Below are 20,658 nucleotides of genomic sequence, written 5' to 3' on the forward strand. Positions count from 1 at the left end.
AAATATGTCAAATTAAATCAGGCTAAAACCCACATAAAATATGTATATAAGAAAAATGTCTTTAAATATTTATTGCTAGTAATGAAATTCTCCAATCTATAAAATCTCAATAAGGTAAAATAAAAATGTAACATTGTGTGGTAAAAGGAGAGATTGAACAAATATCAACTACTCAATTATGACAAATTTTAACAAAATAACATTTTACATTAAAAGACTTTTTTAATAAGAAATAATTAATGCTAATAAGCATTCTACAATGACAAGTAAAAAACTAAATAAACATAAATAAAAGAAATATAAATACTTTTAGATGTAGTATTATATAAATTAAACACATATAAATTATAATGAAATTATATGAATATAAGTCCTTAGCAATGCAATCACCATCCGTCAGTCCTAATAAACATTATAACCCTGATTATAATATTACCGGCACTATAATCCGTTACCTAATCATAATTATAATAATATTCACTACCCTAATGCCAACCTTAAGTATGATCTAATTGAAAAAAAAACGGCTAATAAGGAAAAGCTTCAATTACAGACAGCAATGCCGGTATGGCAATCACATTGAACCGTGGAAATCCTGCTCCCACCAACACATGCTTCCAATCCTCCTCGCTTCTCTCTTTTCCACCAGAGCTATGAGCAATCATTGCCAGATCAAACATAAGTCCAAAAGTGAGATCCGTCGCCGTCTTCTCTCGGGCATTCAGAACCGCATCCACAATTATCACCTTCCCTCTCTCCGGAATGCCTTTCTGCATTGTTTCAGAATCTTCACGCATTCCTCGTCCGACCAATCATGCAATGTCCACTGTAATATTTCATGAAAACAACACAAACCCATTAAGAAACTTAAAGCATACCCCTCTCACATTAAAGGAAAAAAAGGCAAGAACCGGATTCGATCCACCGACCTTCATGAAAACAGAGTCTGCGGATGGCACATCTTTGAACATGATGTCCCCTCCCACATGCTTCACCCCTGCAAGTGAAAAAAAGATGACATTTGTATTCAGTGAAAGAAAAAGCAGCTCCATTTAAGACTACCCTTAAGTAAAATTAATCATACCCGCAAAGTGGGGAGCCGTAGCGATAACGTGGGGAAGATCGTAGTTGATGCCATTTCAATTTTAACCCTTCGGCCCTGAAGAAATTCTTGGCCACGAGAAAGCGGAGGATTCTGAAGAGGCAGTCGACGTCGGGCTTTTCGCTGGGAAGCTCAGCCACAATTTGGGAGAGGGAGAGAGCGTTGCGTTGGGGCCGTGGCGCTCAATGATGTCGGGGATTCCGAGCAAAACGACGGATTTGACGGCCAAAGACTCGACGAACGCGAATGTGTATTTCCGTCACAGATTTCTCTGCATGTTTGGCGCTCCATATCAGGCGCTGAGTTATTCATAATTTGATAAAGAGATTGTGCAGCCAGAGTTGAAGCAGAGTAGATTATTTGAAGGAAGAGGAGAAGTGGAATTGGAAACGAAGAGGCGGGCACATCAATCCTGACAACTCCATGTCACACGTAGCTTGATCATTGGCGGCTTCGTTGTCGTTGTAGTAACGTAATTCTTTGTGATTCTTTCGGTGGATGTTTTATGATCATAAACTCGCAATATTGGCTTATGATGAGCTTTTCTCTTTCAGGCTTATTTTGATTAGGTCATTTTTATCTATTTTCTAATATGCTAGTTGGTGCAATTTGCTTGGTATTAGGATTTGACAATTCAAAAGTTTTAATTCTATTTCTATAGTTTTATTTTTTCTATATTTTTAGCAAGAGAGAAAGTATCACATTCTTCTAGAGAGAAGTAGAATGAATAAAATAAGATAAATAAATTTAAAAAAATTGATAGATAAAGAGGAAGAGATACTTGGAGAGAGACAGAATGAAAGCAATAGATAAGTAACATATGTACTTAGCATTAGGATTAAGAGGGATAAGTCCTTTGTTGGATTATCAATATGGATTTTAAAAGTATTAATACAAAAAAAAAAAAGCTTTTGCACTAATATTTGAAAAAAATCAAAACTTATGAAAAATGTAGAAAGTGAATTTAACTACATGAAAATTATTCATAATTAGAAATTATTTCTTACGTTGAAAGTTTAAAATAAGCCAAATGTATGAAAAAGTAAATTCAATAAATAAATAAATAAATAAATAAATATATATATATATATATATATATATATATATATATATATATTGATAATTATAAAATATGATGCAATATTTAATAATAACATATATTACATTATAAATAAGTAACCATTATTAGAAATTGAATTCAATAAAGAATTTAGGTTCAAGCTAAGAGTTTGCAATTCATTGTAGAGGTCTTGAGTTTGAATCTACTCAAGATTAAGATATAATAATAATAAATCTTTAAAATACCAATGAAATTTTATATTTATTTAATGATAATTATTAAATATGAAAAATACTATACTAATACATAATAAAAAATGAAAAAAACAACTTCAAATAATTATGCCAAAAATTTCAATTAGCATTAACTTAAAGTTTTACCTCATAGCTTTTAGTGGTTCAAAGAATTAAAAATATCATGGGTAAAAATAATCAAAAGTGGAAGTAGTTAAATTATATATAATTAGAAACATTGTTAAATTTCTTAAAGCACAAGATTTTACTATCATAAATATATAAAATCAAATTGTTTTCTATATTATACATATTTAATATATTTTCAATTGTTTATGTCATCGCATAGTTTTAGCTTGTTTTACACATATTTGAAATATTTCTATAAATTCAATCTAGGCGACAATTTATCATAAATTATTTTTATAATATTTTATTACTTAATGGTAAATTATGAATTAAGTTCAAGTTTTAATGTTAAAGTAAAAAATAAAAAAATTACATATTCCAAAATTAAAATAAACATTAAAATGTAAGATTTAAAAAATATATTACCTTGTTTGACACATACCTGACATGAAATATTTCTTTCAATTCAAACCAATCAACAATTTATTCATAAATCAATTTTATGAGTTTTAATTACTTAATAGTCAATTACAAATTATAAATTTATACATACAACTTATTGCTGATCTCACATGTTTGGGGAATATAAAAATTTCAAATCTAATTTTTTTTGAAGTATTAGATAGTAGCCAAAAGAAAAGGGGGCTGACTCCGAAGTACAAAAGGGTTGAAGGATCAGCCGAAGGTTAACTCCCAATTATCTAATCAATAGTAGTTTTATACTTCAAAAAATAAATAAAGACAAGTTCCAGAACAGAGCAATACTTACCATCAGTCCTGTTACTAACCAAAGAAAAATGGTAGAACATACCAGAAGCAAGGGAATGCATTGCTGCTATTAGTCCAATACTTGATCATATACATATATAATAAAACTCTATAGGGCACCAAGTTCAAAGTGATCAAAAATATAAAAATAAAATAAAAAGACATAAGCTAGGCTAGCTGCCCACATTCTTTTCTGGTTCCTCATTCTTCTTCTCCTTAGGCTCTTCCCTATTTACATCCACCCCCTCCTCTTAGACAGGTTTTTCCAGGAGTGTCTTCAATCAATTCTTTGCTAGGAAGCTGTAAATGGTGTAGGTAGTTTCACTCTCCTTGTGTGAATACTTCTCCTCCTTATTCACTTGCAAAAAATAAAGAGTAGTGGCATCCGAATGAATGAATTTCATGGAGAAGTTAGTAAGGGTGTGTCAAATTCTTGGCAGATGCCAATGTGGTTGTCTGCCATCTCCCTCATTAAATGCTCCAGCCTCTCCAACCAAGCCATTCTTTGGCTCTAGCCATGGCTATGCTTCCTTTCTTCCCGCCACCTTTGGGAGTTCCTTTCATGGGGGAGGTGATGTGCCTTTCATGAGGGAGGTGATGCTTCCAATTTGTTATTTTTGAGAGATTCTAATATTATACTAAATATTTATGAAAATAATAATTTCATATAACAAAAAATGGTTTTGCATTCTCATTCTTTCATTGAAATCATTAAAGATAATTGTACTCTAACAAGTCCTTGTATGTAAAAAATAATCATATATACCAAAAAAATATTTTGGATATTTGGCTCAAGACTCTTCTGGAAAACCTATCAAGGAGGAGGTAGAGAAGTTGATTGTACATGATCTTGGTGAAACAAAGGAGGAAGACGTGGGAGAGGAGGGGAGCTAGCCCTTGTATTTTTTGCTACTTTATTTTTTTAAAATGTTATATTTAACTATGAACTATATGCCCTTGGTTGCATTTTTAGTTATTATGGATATTAATCATGCTATAAGCAATTTTTATATTATAGGTTGTTGGTTTTTTTTGGCTTAGTATTAATGTTAAGGGTTGAAAAGTGGATACTAGTATTTTGAAAGTTAAAACTAGTGGGTTAAACATTAAGTTTTTTTAATGTATTATATGTCTAGAAAAGGGATTGGTTAGATAGTAGAGGGATAACTTCTAACCGATCTCCAACCCTTTGTACCACGAGGTCAGTCCTCCTCTTTTGGTTGCTTTATAAATACATCAAAAATATTTTGGATATTGATCATTCCAATAACATAATAAAGTATAATTTTATATAAACACCTTTGTAATATGCAAATGTGTTGATCTCATTTTGATTTTGGCAATTGAGTGACAACACACTTATATCATTACTTAATAGAATTCAGTACATCCCAAGTAAGTAGTGTATGTCAAGCATAAGTTGTCAGATAATGCATGCTAACCAAAATATATAGTTAGTGTCGAGCACCAGTATGTGTGAAGCAGATAGATAGTGTGGAGTCACTCTAGTGCCAAGAAAGTCGATACATGTTGAGTGATTTAGATGCCAAGTAAAATAGTGGATGCTAAGTCATTCACAAGTTGAGTTACAAAATTAAGGATACTGTGGATGTCAAGCATCAAAGCTTTCAAGTGTCAAGTAATAGTTTTGGACATAGTTGTTTGTAATGGTACAAACTCCTACGTAAACCATTTTCATAAGACTTAAGGATTTTTTTACGATTTTAGATGATATATATGAAGGTATATTGGGAATCCCTATGTAGTGCATGCAACCAATCATATTGAGGGATGTATTAACTGACAAATTGGATGAATCACAATCATTGATTCCTACCTAACCCTAGTTCACCTAAGTCTTCTTAAGGAGGAAAAAACCTAGAGTGTGTGTGTGTGGATGAGAAGAGAAAGGCGAATGCTAAGAAAATATATCATTCATGATGTTGGTGTTTCAAAACTACCAAGCAATAAAATGTTTGATACAAGGGTTTTGATGATAAAACTTGGTCCTAAGGGTTAACAACCTCCTATATTCAACTATGAAAACTTCAGATTTGGATCCAACTTCAATAGAATCACTGGGATTCTCTACTCTTTCGATTCTGAAAAACCAAGGCAGGTGCATCTAAGGGATATATAGACATATAATCAGTTTACGGTTGTTGACTTCAACATATGTTTATTAACATCATCTTTCTATATCACTTCCATCCCTTACAACAAAAAATGATCACAATTCTTCTATACTTTACAAATAATCCTTGATAGAACCAACTAATAATGACATAGAAGGGAGCATTGCAAATGAGTGTTGACCAATAGTTTAACTCTTCACAAAGGAAATTAAATATTTATTTAATTTATATTTGTGCTCTATGTAACCCCATGAATTCAATAGTTTGTATCCTAATTGGTGATCAGTGCCTTATCCATTGGTATAGAGAAAATCACACCACTAAAACTTGATCTATCAATTTCCCTACAATTGAAACTATAAGTAGTTAACTCTAAGTTTTCTTCTTATGAATATCCTCCATACACCTAGAAAACCTATCAATTTAATGAAAGTGTTTATTTAATTCCTCAAATTAAGAACAATCAATGAATAGACATAAAACCCATCCAAGTTGCATTAAAATGAAAGAACATTATTCATTCATTCTAAAATATTTAGATATATCAAAAAAGAGACAAAATTCAGAGACACAGATATTTGTAGAACCTTCCTTTGTATTTAAATTTTCCTTGAAAATAATACATTACTAGTATCAAGTTCAAAATAACTCAAGATTAGACACCTAATCCTTCCATGTTCCAATTATTCTTAGATATACAAAGATGAATACATCATAAAATTCATGCAAAGACTACTAGACCAAATACAAAATATCCTAAGCCTCAAATCATATAGAGTTCGGACCATTTCTCTAGCCTTGGGATCTCATTTATATAGCATTAGGTGCAACCAACTTCAGGCTTATATAAGAAAGATAGTTGTCCTTAAGAAAAAAGAAAACAAAATAACAAGAGGTCACTGTCACAAAAACACAAAAATTTATGCAACAAATGTCTCTATCATGAATCTTCTTGTTGTGGGGCCATTTATGTTGCATCTTCTCATTGCTAAGGGGCTTCGTGTGATGATTGGTCTAGATGTATTTATTGCTCCTTTAACTATGGGACCGCTTGATGTGCATGTGATGAGTCAGGTTTTGATATCTAAAATTTGACTATGACACATTACTCTCCCTCTAGATCATCATATTGAACTACCAAATCAATAGTTACAATTGGTTGCTCTCTTATTGAATCACCAATTTGAATTTCCATATCTATTACTACAATTGATTGCTCTTCTTTCCTTTCTTCTATTTTATTTGGTGCATCAATTATCTACAATTCATCTGGATCTACACCATCTTCATCAGTTTCTTTAGAAATTAATTGATTTTCTTGAGCAATATGTGCCATCCACTTGCTAAAATGTGAATCATTTGACCAGTTAAAGTTCAAAATCTCTTGTTTTTTCTTTAGGATATCCTCTCCCAATTCTTCAATTTCAACCAAATCCTTTTTAAAAGAATAAAAAAATATCTGCACCCTCACAATTTCCTTAGTTGTTTTGGCAAACCATAGGTGATTCTTTTCATTTATGACTTTATTAAGGCTAATGCATATTAAATTCTCTAATTCCTTAGCCCATTCTTTGTTGTCTTTCAATTTATCCATATTCTTTAGTGCATGAGGGAAAAGTCCAAAGCTTTCACCAAGGTATTTTGAAAAATAATTTATAATTCTCCTTTGTAGCATAATTCTCTTATTATCAAAATTAGAGAGGCCATTAGTCATGTCAAAAGTTTTTTCTACTTGTTCACAAGAAAGACTAATGACTAATAAACATAAAATAGCGATATCACTATCCCTATTTTTCTATTTTTTAATAGTTAGATTCAAAGTGGCCTCATTGTTCTTTAGGTCATTCCATATATTCATTAGGTTCGACAGTTGTTCATAAAATGTAGGCAAGCCTATCTTGTCTACCATATATACAATTGTATATCTTCATACTGAATGTCCAATTCCACATGAATGGATCATAATTTTTTCTTTTCTTCCTCAAACTCTTTAGCTATATAGAATTGTTGTCCTTGTAGGGTAGCTAGTATTTCTACAAGGGGAGTTTTATTGAAAGGTGAAATTGGAGGATGAGGAGAATAAGTAATTCTTGGTTGACTAGATCCCTCTCCTCTTTTTCTTTTCCCCAATTTTTTCTCCATTTGAGTAATTGTTGCTTCTACTAGTGTATTTTATTTCCTATTTCTTCATAGGCCTTTAGTACCTTCTTAAATCTAGCATTTAACTCTAGGAATTTATTTGTGTCCTTAGCTACAATCACAGCTCCAAATTTTACCATTCTTTGGTCATTTGAGAAACCTTTTCACTATCCACCTCTTCCACCCTATAAACCATGAGATTTCTTGTGTGCTCAAAATCTAAAACTAATTGAATCTTGGCCTTTTCTCTTTCTTGGATGGACCACATCACCAAGGCCTAATGGTCATCACTATACTTTAACCCTTTATGGACTCATAAAAATTCTTCCTTAGACTTAAATCAAGTGTCCTTTGATTTACTTACTATGTCAAAAATCATTACATTAGCAATGTCCCACTCTGGTAAAATCAAAACTCCTAAATCCTTTACCAACTATCTACCCCCTTCAGGGTTTATCTATGCAAATTCCTCAATAAGAATATCCTTGACCTCCTCCTCAATTTTATAGTCCTTCCTATGAGGTTGCTTTGTTTTCAGCCTTTTGGATTTTCCCTCAGAATGGTTTTATACTTCTTCTCCAAAAAAATTGAGTGAGTTCTCTTGACTTTATAAAGATTTCATCATCTATAAATTTCTTAGATGCATTTTCCACTATAGGATCTATTTCTTTGCCTTTGAAATCTCCTATAGTGAGGGCTAATATTGGCATAGATTAGGTTCCTTGGGCACTCCCTCTTCTATGTTTGTTGTTAATACAATGTCCTTCTTCCCTCCCATTTGTGTCAATTGTTCTCTCAAAGATACTTCATCATCTATTCAAAGTGGTGTTTGGGTAGGAGAGTATTCCTCAACCCTAGAAGAAGAACCTTGTTCTAATTTTTGTCTCTTGGGAGAAGGTGCAGTAGGTAGGCTTTCTAAAAGTTACCTTTTATACAGTGGTATAGGTTGTACACTCTTTGCCACTACATATCTAGGTCTTCTTTGCAATGTGTATTGGCCTAGTGATATGATTAACCCATTTTATAATCTAGTCTCTACCTTAGTTTCCTTGTTTTTGTATGTTTGGGTTAGGATTTCCTTCTTCTCATTTAAGTTTTGCATAAAACTAGCAAAATTGTTCATAAGAAAATCCATTTTAGCACCCCAATATTTCTTGTCAGCAAGAGGATAATATTTTGGTTCAAAAACATTCACAAATTCCAACACCCTATTATATACTTCCCATTTTTCCTTCCTAATATCTTGTTCTTGTAGGGTATGTGCAAGATCATGGTCAACCAATCTATGCTCTTAACTGGCAATAAAAAATCAAAAAATTAGGGTTATGTCAACTTGATGTGCAATTTTCTACTTGCTATTAACTTTATATCAAAAAGTTGAGAGAAAAGAATCTCTAAAAAATTGAATCTAGTTTCTAAAATACTAGGACTTATCTCAAAAAAATAAAAATTGATTGGTCAAAATTTTGAATTTTAATGCAATATTACAAAAAATTTAGAACAAAAATAAGAACTAGACATATGTCTGACCACCTTATTTGAAAATAAATGATAATATTTTTTTATAATATTCTAGATATAAGTAGTAGACTCATGCCTAGATGTGACACATATTCTTGGGTATTTTTATTCTAAATAAATAATTAATAATTAATTTTTGACTTTAGTATTTTTGGAATAAAAAAACTCTCATGTTTGACCACCTTAACTAATTCAAAACTCTACAAAATTCAATTTTTCATTTTTTTTTTCTTATAGTAGAAGAAACATAGAATGTGATGGATCTTTTAGATTTAAAAAATGATGTACCATTTGAAAGTTATGGTTTTTTTTTTCCAAGTAGCGTGTCAGTCAGCACTTTATACATAACTCCATTAGAAAATAAGTAATAATTACTTACTAAACTCATAATTTGACAAACCTTACATTTATGGAAACATAAGAACATTATTAAGAAACCCTTTTCATTTCATCAAATTTTGGTGAAAAAATGTCATCAGCTACATCTTTGAAGTAAATATCACATAAAAAGAGGCCAAAAGAACATTTTTAGGATGTTTTTAAAGTTGATCATATAGCTTTGGTATCAAAAGATATAGTCAACTTTATAAATATGTTAATTGTTTTCATTCAGTATTAGGGTTAGTGGGAAAAAAGTTGGAATAGATTTTGAAATGGTTTGAGATATTTCCGAACTACAGATTTTTCAAATTGCCACTTTTTGGCACACCATGATCCTACACATACCCTGTAATGAAAACTAATTTCTAATTACATCTTTAGGAAAGCATACAATTTGTTCAAGGTACCTAGCCTTGGTTCTTTCTTTGACTGTATCATAAAAACCCTCTGGATCTATGAATCGGGAATGAGACTATGCCATCTGATATTTATCTAGAATTTTAAAAATATTCCTCCACCCCTTTAAAAGAAAAATTGTGCATAATAGTAATATGAGGAAAGAAAGTATGTCTACATCTACCAATCAACTCTTTTTCATTCAATGATCCTATCTATCACAAGAGATCTGTGATTCCCACCTTCAAGGGCACTTAATAAGGTAACATGTGGTTCTCCAAGGAAACCATATATTTTGAATACAATGGATACTACATATGGGATGCTATCTCCCCAATTGTGACTTACCTTCAATCCTTTTGCATGATCTTTTGGTCCAATCAATTCTAGCAATGATTGAGTTATTGTGGGACTATCTCCAGCCAATAAGATTCTTAGCCTAGAGGCAAAGTACTTATCAAATCTAAAAAGCTAGCATCAATAACCTCCCATGTCATGTCTACACTCCATAATTGGACATGAATATAATTTTCTCCATCTCTTTCCAATTTCAATTTCAATTCTTTGGAGAAGAAATTGAGACCTTTGTAAAAATATATGTACATTAACAAGGAATACCAATAGAAGGGTTTATCAACTTTAGTTGTAGCTATAAGTATCAACCCATTATGAATCTCTTCTCCATAGTATGTGGAAAAATCAAGGATTGAGCTCATACCATACTAAAGTGTTTGAGAAATAATAAGAACACGGGATCCTTGAATATGATCTTGTTCATCCATTCCAAAAATATTGCAAAGAGCAAAATATAATGTCTGAGCTATAGGATTGGAAAATTTCTTCAGCAATGGCTCGAGAGTGGAAGTAGTTACTAATGGGAGTGACCCTATCTTGACAAAATGTTCTTGTAATGGTCCTCCCCTCAAATATACCCTCTTTGTATCATACCTAGCCTATAAATCTTCCATATCTATCTTCACATGCATTGCATGGTTAGGGTTTACTTTGAAAACCTCCCTAATTAATTTTGGTGAAAACCTAAAAAAATTGTCACTAGAATGATTTTTCACTATCCTAGTTATTAGATCATACTTCTTTGACATTATTGTAAGTCATCATCAAAGAAAACCCTAGGTACAATCAATTTTCCAATGTCAGATTCCCACACATTGCTCAAAGGGGTATCTAGTATTCTTTCTTAAAACCATTTTTTGAACAACTCTAAACCTCCAATTGATGTCTGAGCACCACTTAGCCAATTTTCCCTATCATAGAAAACCTCACTGATGAATAAACTAGGGTTTTTTCATATCAATTCCTTTCCCCTAGAGAGTTCATTTGTGGACTATGGTAGCTATTCTAAGAAATTGTCATGTACAACCTTTGCTGGTAATCTACCTTTCCTAAGAAGTCTCTTTATGGAGGCATACTAAAAATATCATCTTACTGCAACTATGATTTTTCAATTAACTAGAAGCCTTAGTGCTCACTTGGTTTTCCTGTTTATTTAACTGAAGAATTTGTTAGCAGCAATTTGAAACCCTAAGAAAATGCACCTTAAGCTTTGGATATTTACAATCTATGAAAATTCTGAAACCTTGGTGTTCAATAACAAAAAAATGGAAACCTTATTGCAAATTTTGTCTCACATGAAACAACATTGATCAAAATTAATGTTCCAATAGTCATATTTCATGTCATGTTGTGAAATTTGAAATCCAGCCATTGATCTTTATGACTCAGATGACTTAGCTTTTACAATCAAAATGTGGCTTCCCTACATTCTCTAAAGGTTGAGCATTTCCATAAAGTGGGGAAGCAATGATCATTGATCTCTAAACAATTGATGATCATGAAAAACCTTAGTTATTACTGCACTTGCCTTTAATATTTTGGGCCCACTGAAAACTCAGCCTCCAACTCATCATACACACAATATTCCTCAAAAAATCAACATAAAGAATTTGTCATACATTCCACCTCAACACCTCTTAACAACCTTTGGAAATGACAACCCTACATGGCTACATGTCAATTTTTTGCTTCCTCGCATTCTCTAAAACTTGTCCACTTCCATAAAGTAGGAAAGAGATGTTCGTCAATTTAGATGATCTAAACGCAACATATCCTCTTTAATTTAGTCCAGTCACCAAATACATTCAACGAAATAGTACTAAATTACTATCGTGTTCTAAAAACTATCTAACAATTGCCTGACTATTCTGATAGGTTTACCTTTTATTACCAACAAAGGAGATGACATCATAAAATTGATGTGTCAAGATTTCACTTCCCTACTTTCTCTAAAGGTTGAGTGGTTTCAAATTGTGGGAAAGTGACTCTCATTGATTTTCTCATCATCAATGTTTAAAACTTAAAATGTATAAAGTTAAAGATTTTCAAAGGAAAACTATGTAGGTTGACTCATGGTTAAACCATGGTTAGAGAAAAGGCTAAGGTAAAAGGATATTCAAGAAAGTATTTTAAAAAATACTTACATGAAAATTTTGTAATAAAGATACTCTAAGAGCAAAAGAAGTCCCATGTTTTTTTAAAATTGAACCAATGCAACCCTATTTTAGAAAACCTAGGGCACAAATAGTACTAGGATAACATGAAATTAGAGATTTTTACTTAGGGTAAACAAAATTGGAACACACAACCCCTAATTTCAAAGAATAAATGAGATTTTCACTAAAATATTTTAGGATTTTAAAATGTGGAAAACAAACCAATAGTGGCTTTGTCTAGGGATGATGGATAACTTCTATCCATGCAAGAATGTAGAATTTCTAGTAGAAGAAGACCACACACATGAAATATATGACAATTTTTTCAAAGAACACACCTGACCAATCAGGAAAAAAAAAGAAAACAACTATACAAGAACACACAAAAGCTATACAAGGATATACAAGATCTACAGAATATACAAGGAACCCTAACTACTATTCATGGAATTGAACAAGTATTTTTAGGAAAAATACCTCTTCAAGAACTGTCCATGAACTATTAGTTCAAGAATATCACCTGATAGTTCTTTCAAAATGTATGAATCCTCTCCGCATGCAACATCAACTAGATAAGGACCTAGCCATATTGGATCAAATTTTCCATGTTTACCTTTTTCTTCAATCCTAGCATTCCATGTCAAAAATAGGTCTTCACGTCCAAGCTTCTTAACCACTGCCTTTCTATCATACAACAATTTGACCTACAACTGTAACTTTAAATTCTTGGCAAAGGCTTCTTTTCTAATCTCTTTTAGTCCTACCAACTCATCCATTCTTTCTTTCATATCATCAATGACATCTTCATTATACATTTGAATGTAGTTAAAATTAAATTATTTTGAGGAATTTTAGCCTAGATTCCATACACAAGATCAAAAGGCGCAACACCCATTGCTTTCTTCATTGTTACCTTGTCAGCCCAAACTGCTAGTTATAACTTAGAATCCCATGCCTTTTTCTTCTCATTTAAAGTCCCTTTTTATGACTTTCAATAGGCTCTTATTAGTAGAATCAATTTGTCCATTCCCCTATGGATGATACGGTGAGGATGTTGATCTAGTAATACCATATTTATCACAAAATTTCACAAATTCTTTTGATCTAAAGTACATTGCATCATTAGTCACAATCCTTTGAGGGCATCCAAACCCTGTTATGATATTGTTTAAAAGAAAATTATTTACTACTTTGCTGGTAGTATTTCTTGTAGGGATGGCTTCCACTCATTTTGTAAAGTAATTTGTTGCTACTAGGATCTAGGAGTAACTAGTTCTTGATTTAGGGGAGATCTCACCTATGAAATCCACACCCCACTGCTGGAAAATGTGCCTGAACTTCAACTAGTTTTAGGTATTCTCAAAAAACTTTAACTTTCCTACAAACCTTTAGCATGCATCATATCTTTTGACAAGTAGTTGCGCATCTTTGAAAAGATTAGGCCACCAAAATCTAGCTCTCATTATCTTATGAGTAGTAGTTTTTTCCATATAGTGTCCCCACATACTCTTGAATGCATGTCATTTAATATTTTCTCAAAATTTTCATGATCAATGCATTTCAACAATATTCCTTCAAAATTTCTCCACCACAAAATGTTGTTAACAATGATATACTTGATTACATGCAATTTTGTACTTCTCTTTTCATCATCTATCAAGTGGGGTGGGGCTTCCATGTGTTGCAAGTAATACATAACATTTGTGTACCACTCACAATGATCCATATCACAAAGGCTTGACCTTAAATCTTCTGTTACCATGTTTATCTAGTTACCATCCAAATCTAATTGAGGCATTAATTTTTTTAATCCTTGACCCTCACTAATTTAGTAATTTGGATGTCAATGTTAAAATTCTTGAATTCTATTAATCTACCTACACCTCCTATTGGATACCTCCTGCTGAGAGAAAATATCGTTAAAAACTAAACTTGGTAAAAATGCTATAACAATAGTGCCTATAAGATAACATCTAAAGGCTTTGATGTCTTTAACTAAGGAATAAGCCTACTTTTCATTTATTTCATATTTTAATTCTATAGGCTAAAGGGACTTACTAAAAAATGCAAGAGGTTGTTCATATCCTTGCTCATTTTTTTGCTATAGGACTACTGCTACAATATGAAAAGATGAAAAGGAAAATATATGGATTGGCTTTGCATAAGCTAGTGTTCTAAAGGATGGTTCATTTTTAATGGCATTTCTAATTTCCTAAAAATCTTCTAAAGGCTCACCTTCCCAACTGATAATGGCTCCTTTCTTGAGCATTTTAGATATTAGCCTGCTAATCTCAACAAAATTAGTAACAATTTTTCTTAGAAAATTTCTTGCCCAAAAAAATTTGTATTTCTTTTACATTTTTAGGCTTGGGAACTTTATCAATTTCTACCGCTCTCTCAGGGTCAATCTTTACCCCATCTTTTAACACTATGTGGCCCAACAATCTTCTTTCTATCACTCCAAATGTGCATTTCTTTGGGTTCAAGGAAACTCCATATTCTAAGGATATAATAAAAAATTTCTCCAAGTGTTTACAATGGTCCTCAACCTTTTTTGAATATGCAATTAGATTATCCTAGTACGTAACCATAAACTTATCAATTTACTCTTTGGAAGCTACGTCCATGGCACTTTGAAAATTTTCTCTTTCATTGATTAAACTAAAAGACATTCTTACATAAACATATGTGCCCCATGGAGTGGTAAAGGTAATTTTAAACTATTCCTTTTCATTCAAAAGAACCTAGTTGTAACTTGAAAAACCATCCATCATTGACATTAAATCTAAATTAGTTACTTGTTGCAGCATGGCCTCCATATTAGGTAAACCATAGTTATCTTTTAAAGAATCAATCGTTAAGTTTTTGAAATCCACATAAAGCCTTATATCTCGATTTTTCTTCTTGATAGGCACTAAGTTTGATACCTAAGTAGAATGTCTAATTGTCTTAATTATTCCTCCATCTCTTAGCTTAATTAGTTCTTCTTGCATCTTGGGAGGCAGGGTGGGGTTTATAGGCCTTTGCTTTTGTCTGAAGAGTTTCACATTCTCTTTAAGTGGTATGAAATGCTAAAACAAGTCCTCCCTATAAGATTTGAGGCCATCATATGACCATGCAAAAACATGCCTATATTTTCTAATTAGACCAATTAAACACTTCCTAATTTTATTAGATAAATTTTGACCAATATATACCTTTTTTGGAGCTTCAGAGGTACCAAAATTTATTTCTTCAAGTTCTTGTGGCTTTTTATCCCTAAACTTTGTCTTCACTCTATCTTGGTTATCAAACATACTTTCTAAGACTACCAATCCCTTGGGTACTTTGTTTGTCTTTAACTGCAAAATTTCCTGGCCAAAGATTGTCTCTTTCCCATCTGTTGTCTCAATTAAAGCACTACAATCAAGTTCTTGACCATGATACTTGTCCTCATTTAACAAGAAATTCATAATATCTTTATCATCATCAAAAAATTTCATGTGTTCTATATTATCAAGAATTGATGACTTGTTTTGTATTTCAATCTATGAGAGACCAATAAAATATATATCTTAAGGCTTAATGACTACTTTAGCTAACTGATCGACCATCTTATTATTACTTCTTTCCATCCAAAATATGCTAAACACATCAAACAATTCAGTCTGGTCCTAAACACCATTCCTATACTACTTTGACCTTTTTTTCTTAGATGTATATACCTCTCTTGTTTGTGAGATAACTAACTTAGAATCACCAAAAGCATGCAACCTTTTTATTCCATGGCTAGTTGTGACTCTTAATCCTAGTAAGAGTGCTTTATATTCATCTATGTTATTGGAACATAAAAAATTTAGGGTAAATGAGCATAAGAATGTATTCTTTTTTGGAGATATGAGAACTACCCCAACTCCTGAACCTTCCCTAAAACTTGCCCCATCAAAGTATGTAGTCCACAAAATCTATGAATCTATGCAGAATATTACTTCTTGTACAATTACTAGTGGGAGCTTTTCAATTTATTGAATAATCAATTCAACCCTAAATGCATTTAGATTAGTGTCTAAGAAACAAGTAGCATCCTTGTCAAAATCATCCCCAAAAAATAATTAACCCTTTGGTCTCTTCCCATCATGATAGATTTGTCACCTATATGAAAGGTTTCATATGGAAAATCACATTGTAAGCTACCTCCCATTGCAACACTCTATTTTCTAGATAATAACATTCCATAGTGAGGAGGAATGTCAACCATAAGGACTGACATGGTCATTTCAACCTTAGGATAAGCAACTAGCTTGAAAGGAAATGCATTAATGGTACCTATAATGGGAGCTTCCCTTGCATCCATGGCCCTACACCTACCTTGTTTGGTGTCTACCTCTAAACCCAGGGCTTCTATGACCTAGAAAGGCATTATAGTATTAAATGCACCTAATTATATCAGGTAGTTTTTTAGAGTTCTACTGCTTATAACTAGACTGACACAAAAGGATCAATATCATGCAAATCTAGGCTACAGATGAGTTATCTAAAAATATTCGAGGAATTTGAGACATGATTCCAATATCTTCTACTACAATAGGGGTTTGTTGTATGACTTTTTGCTCAACAATATTGCTATTACCTATCCCACCCAACCATGACAAAGCCTTATTGTTATGCTCCTCTATTCTAAACAATTCAGACAAAGGAACTTTTATAGTTATTTGAGACAACATAGATATCATATCAATTGGACCATAGGTAGTAGGTTTTACAAGAATAGCTAGAGCTAAGACTATTTGAATAGTAGGCACTGCCACTTGCTTGGTGAGATAAGCTTTTGATTTCTTTTCTTGAATAATAGCTCTGACTATTTCAACTAACTTGAAATTGCACTTTCTTCTTCAGCTCCCATTTCTTATTTTTACTATCCTTGGCTTTAACTGTTACTATGTTATGCTTTTTAATATCATTGGTCATCTTGTGAGTAATATCTTTTATGAAGATTCCAGATGGCTTACTAGTACCACTATTGATAGTCCTATTTCTCATATTATAGTTATTGTGAACTTGAGATACCATCTCTACTATAATTCTATCAATCTCTTAAAGAATAAGCCATCCTACTATCAAATGCATTAAAATATGTAGTAAGACATACATCTTCATTGAATCTTGTCACTTGGAAGAGCTTATACATTCCCTTTTGAAACTTGACATTGAAGTCAAAATTGGACTCATTAGGGCTCTTTTTTATGTTTTTGAAGTCATTCAACATGAAATCAACATTAGTCTTATCTCCATATTATTCTTTAAATAAATTTTCTAAGTCATCCATGAACTAATGATGTCATCTAGAAATCTCCTAAGCTAGTCCCTTGCATATTCAGTCAATGAATACAAAAATAACTTCATGACCACATCTTCATGTTCTACCTCAAAATCATTAAGCATGTCTATAAATATCCTTAAGTTTTCTTCAATAGTGACAACATTATTTCCCAAAAACTTCATAACCTTATCTCTAAGGTCAAATGATATAGCATGTGGGAAACAAGAGACACCTAGAAATGATATTTGTCTATATTTCTCCATGTATATAGGTTTCTTCTAAAAACCCACAACATTTGATGTGCTTGTTTTATTTGTTTAGTTTTGGACAATGCTTTGAGACTATTGTATTTGAACATCAGGAATTTGAGTACTAGTGGTGGAGATGATATAGGGGCTTACTAAGACACATTTTGGCTAGGGATTATTGGTCCACAACTAGGGACAAAAGTTGTATCTTGACTGGACATATTAGGCCATGAAGCTAAGGGAGAATTGGATTTAATGAACTAGATTTTCCTTCTAGTTTCCATTGCATGTGCTTCATTCTCAACTTTTTCAAGCTCCTTTGCTAAATCTTCAATCTCCTTTCTAGCCCTTTCTAAATACAAATTTAATTTAGACATAGGAGGATTTGCATACTTGTTTGGGATAGCTTGAGGTTCATTTATTTGAATCCCTACAACCTTTTCCTTTCCTTTATCAATGGGTTTTATAGTCAAATCTACAAGGTCTAGCTAAATAGGCTTGTAGGGTTCAACCTAAGATATAACAGGTTCTTGTCTCTGACTTAGGAATTTTTCTTGTTCCTAAACCTTGGACCTTAAATTTTCTATATCTCCAAAAACATCAACAAGAAGATCATAAGTTCTTTCTTCTAGTTTCTTGTTCTGCTCTTTCAAAGAAACCATCCTTCTAAGAAAGGTATCTCTCTTAATGAAAGAATTTAAGGTGGCTTTCTCCTTTTATTTCTCCAAATAAATGTGTTTGGCATCCTCTTTTGTAACCCATTTCTTAAGGACATCAATCTCTAAATACACCTCTTTTGGGTCTACAAAATTTGCTTTTGAATCTACTAGATCATCAAGATCTATGAGGTTTGTTTCTACATAGGGAACTTGCCTAGGATTAAAAACAATGTCCATAGTAGTCCTATATCCCAATATGCAATTCTTTTCTTTTATCACATATGGTCTACAAAGCACATCCCTCACCGAAGACACATTACTGTCATGATATACTTGTTCTCCCTGTAATGGGTTGTTAAACATTCCTCCTACGAGTCTAGTAGTTTCTAATTCAGAGTTCAAAGAAGAAGACTCTCTCTACCACAGGTTGGTATTGAGATTTCACTGAGACACTACCTCTAGGTTTCCAAGTACAATTTGGATATACATTCTTTTTGTTTTGATTTCTCCTACCTTCTTGAGGTAAGTCAGTATATAATGGCACTTTTGGATTAAATCTTGCGTAGGCTCGTGTATTTTTTCTCTTGTCTACCATTTTTTAGAATCACTTTTAAATAAGCACTAGCTTCAAAACCTTGAACAAGTTGGCACCCTATTCTAGGGAAAATATAATATGAAAATGGATTTGGAAACTAAGAAAAAATGTCATAGGACTAGATAAAATAGATTTGACACACAAAGAGGCCAATTAGAAAGACTTTTGGAACTGCAACTCTTACTTGGCAAATAAGACACTTTGCAAGGACAGTATACATCAGTATGCTCCTATGATATTGGAAAATTTATAAATTATCAAGGTTTGTCACTATAAAAGTCTCAAAAAAATACGGGCCATATTTTATAGAAACTAAAGATAGACATATAAAAACAACACCAGAGACTACAATATGTTTTACACAATAACATGTGTTGGACAACTCCCTAGTTGAGTAACCATTTTATTGGTGTTTCAAAAATACCAAGTAAAAATAAATTTGATACTAGGATTCTAAAGATAAAACTTGGTCTAAGGGTTAGAAACCTCCCACATTCAACTAAGAAAACTTCATATCTAGATCAAACTTCAACAAAATCACAGGGATTCTCTACTCTTTAGGTTCTACAAAACCAAGTTGGGTGCATCTGAGGAATATATGGACATTTAACTAGTTTATGGTTCTTGACTTCATGATACATTTATTAACATCATGTTTCTATTTCACTTCAATTCTATACATCAAAAAATGGTCACAGTTCTTCTATACTTTACAAATAATCCTTGACAACAACAACTAACAATGACATACAAGGGATTTATTGTAAATAAGTGTTGACCAAAAGTTTAACTCTTCATACAAGAAAGTAAAGATTGGTTTGATTTATATTTGTGCTGTATGTAACCCCATGAACTCAATAGTTTGCATCCTAATTGGTGATCAGTGCTTTATCCATTGACATAGAGAAAATCACAATAGTAAAACTTAATCTATTCAATTGCCCTACAATTGAAACTATGAGTAGTTAACTCTAAATTCTCTTCTTATGAATATCCTCCCATACACCTAGTAAACCTATCAATTCAATGAGAGCATTTATTTAATTCCTTGAATTAAGAGAAATCAATTAACAAATATACAACCCATCCATGTTGCATTAAAATGAAAGAACATTATTCATTCATTCTCAAATATTTAGATATATGAAGCAAGAGACAAAATTTAGAGACACAAATATTTGTAGAACCTTGCTTTGTATTTATTTTCCTTGAAAATAATACATTACTAGCATTAAGTTCAAAATAACTCAAGATTAAACAACTAATTCTTCCATGTTCTAATTATTCTCAAATACGCAAAGATGAATACATTATAAAATTTAAACAAAGATTAGTAGACTGATTGCAAAAATATCTTAAGACTCAAATTATACAGAATTTGAACCCTTTCTCTAACCTTGGGATCTCATTTATATAGCATGAGGTGCAACAAGCTTCAAGCTTAGACAATAAAGACAACTGTTGTTAAGACAAAAGAAAACAA

At 32.1% G+C, this 20,658-nt stretch overlaps 1 pseudogene; it reads right to left on the bottom strand.

The window, feature by feature from the left end:
* Positions 1-480: 480 nt before the first annotated feature.
* LOC149578792 ((R,S)-reticuline 7-O-methyltransferase-like) lies at positions 481-15,826 on the bottom strand (annotated as a pseudogene).
* Between the last annotated feature and the right edge of the window lie 4,832 nt (positions 15,827-20,658).

Source organism: Cupressus sempervirens, chromosome 1 (genome assembly GCF_028749045.1).
Source record: "Cupressus sempervirens isolate cs-2001-9-10 chromosome 1, ASM2874904v1, whole genome shotgun sequence".
In the NCBI taxonomy this organism is placed as follows: domain Eukaryota; kingdom Viridiplantae; phylum Streptophyta; class Pinopsida; order Cupressales; family Cupressaceae; genus Cupressus; species Cupressus sempervirens.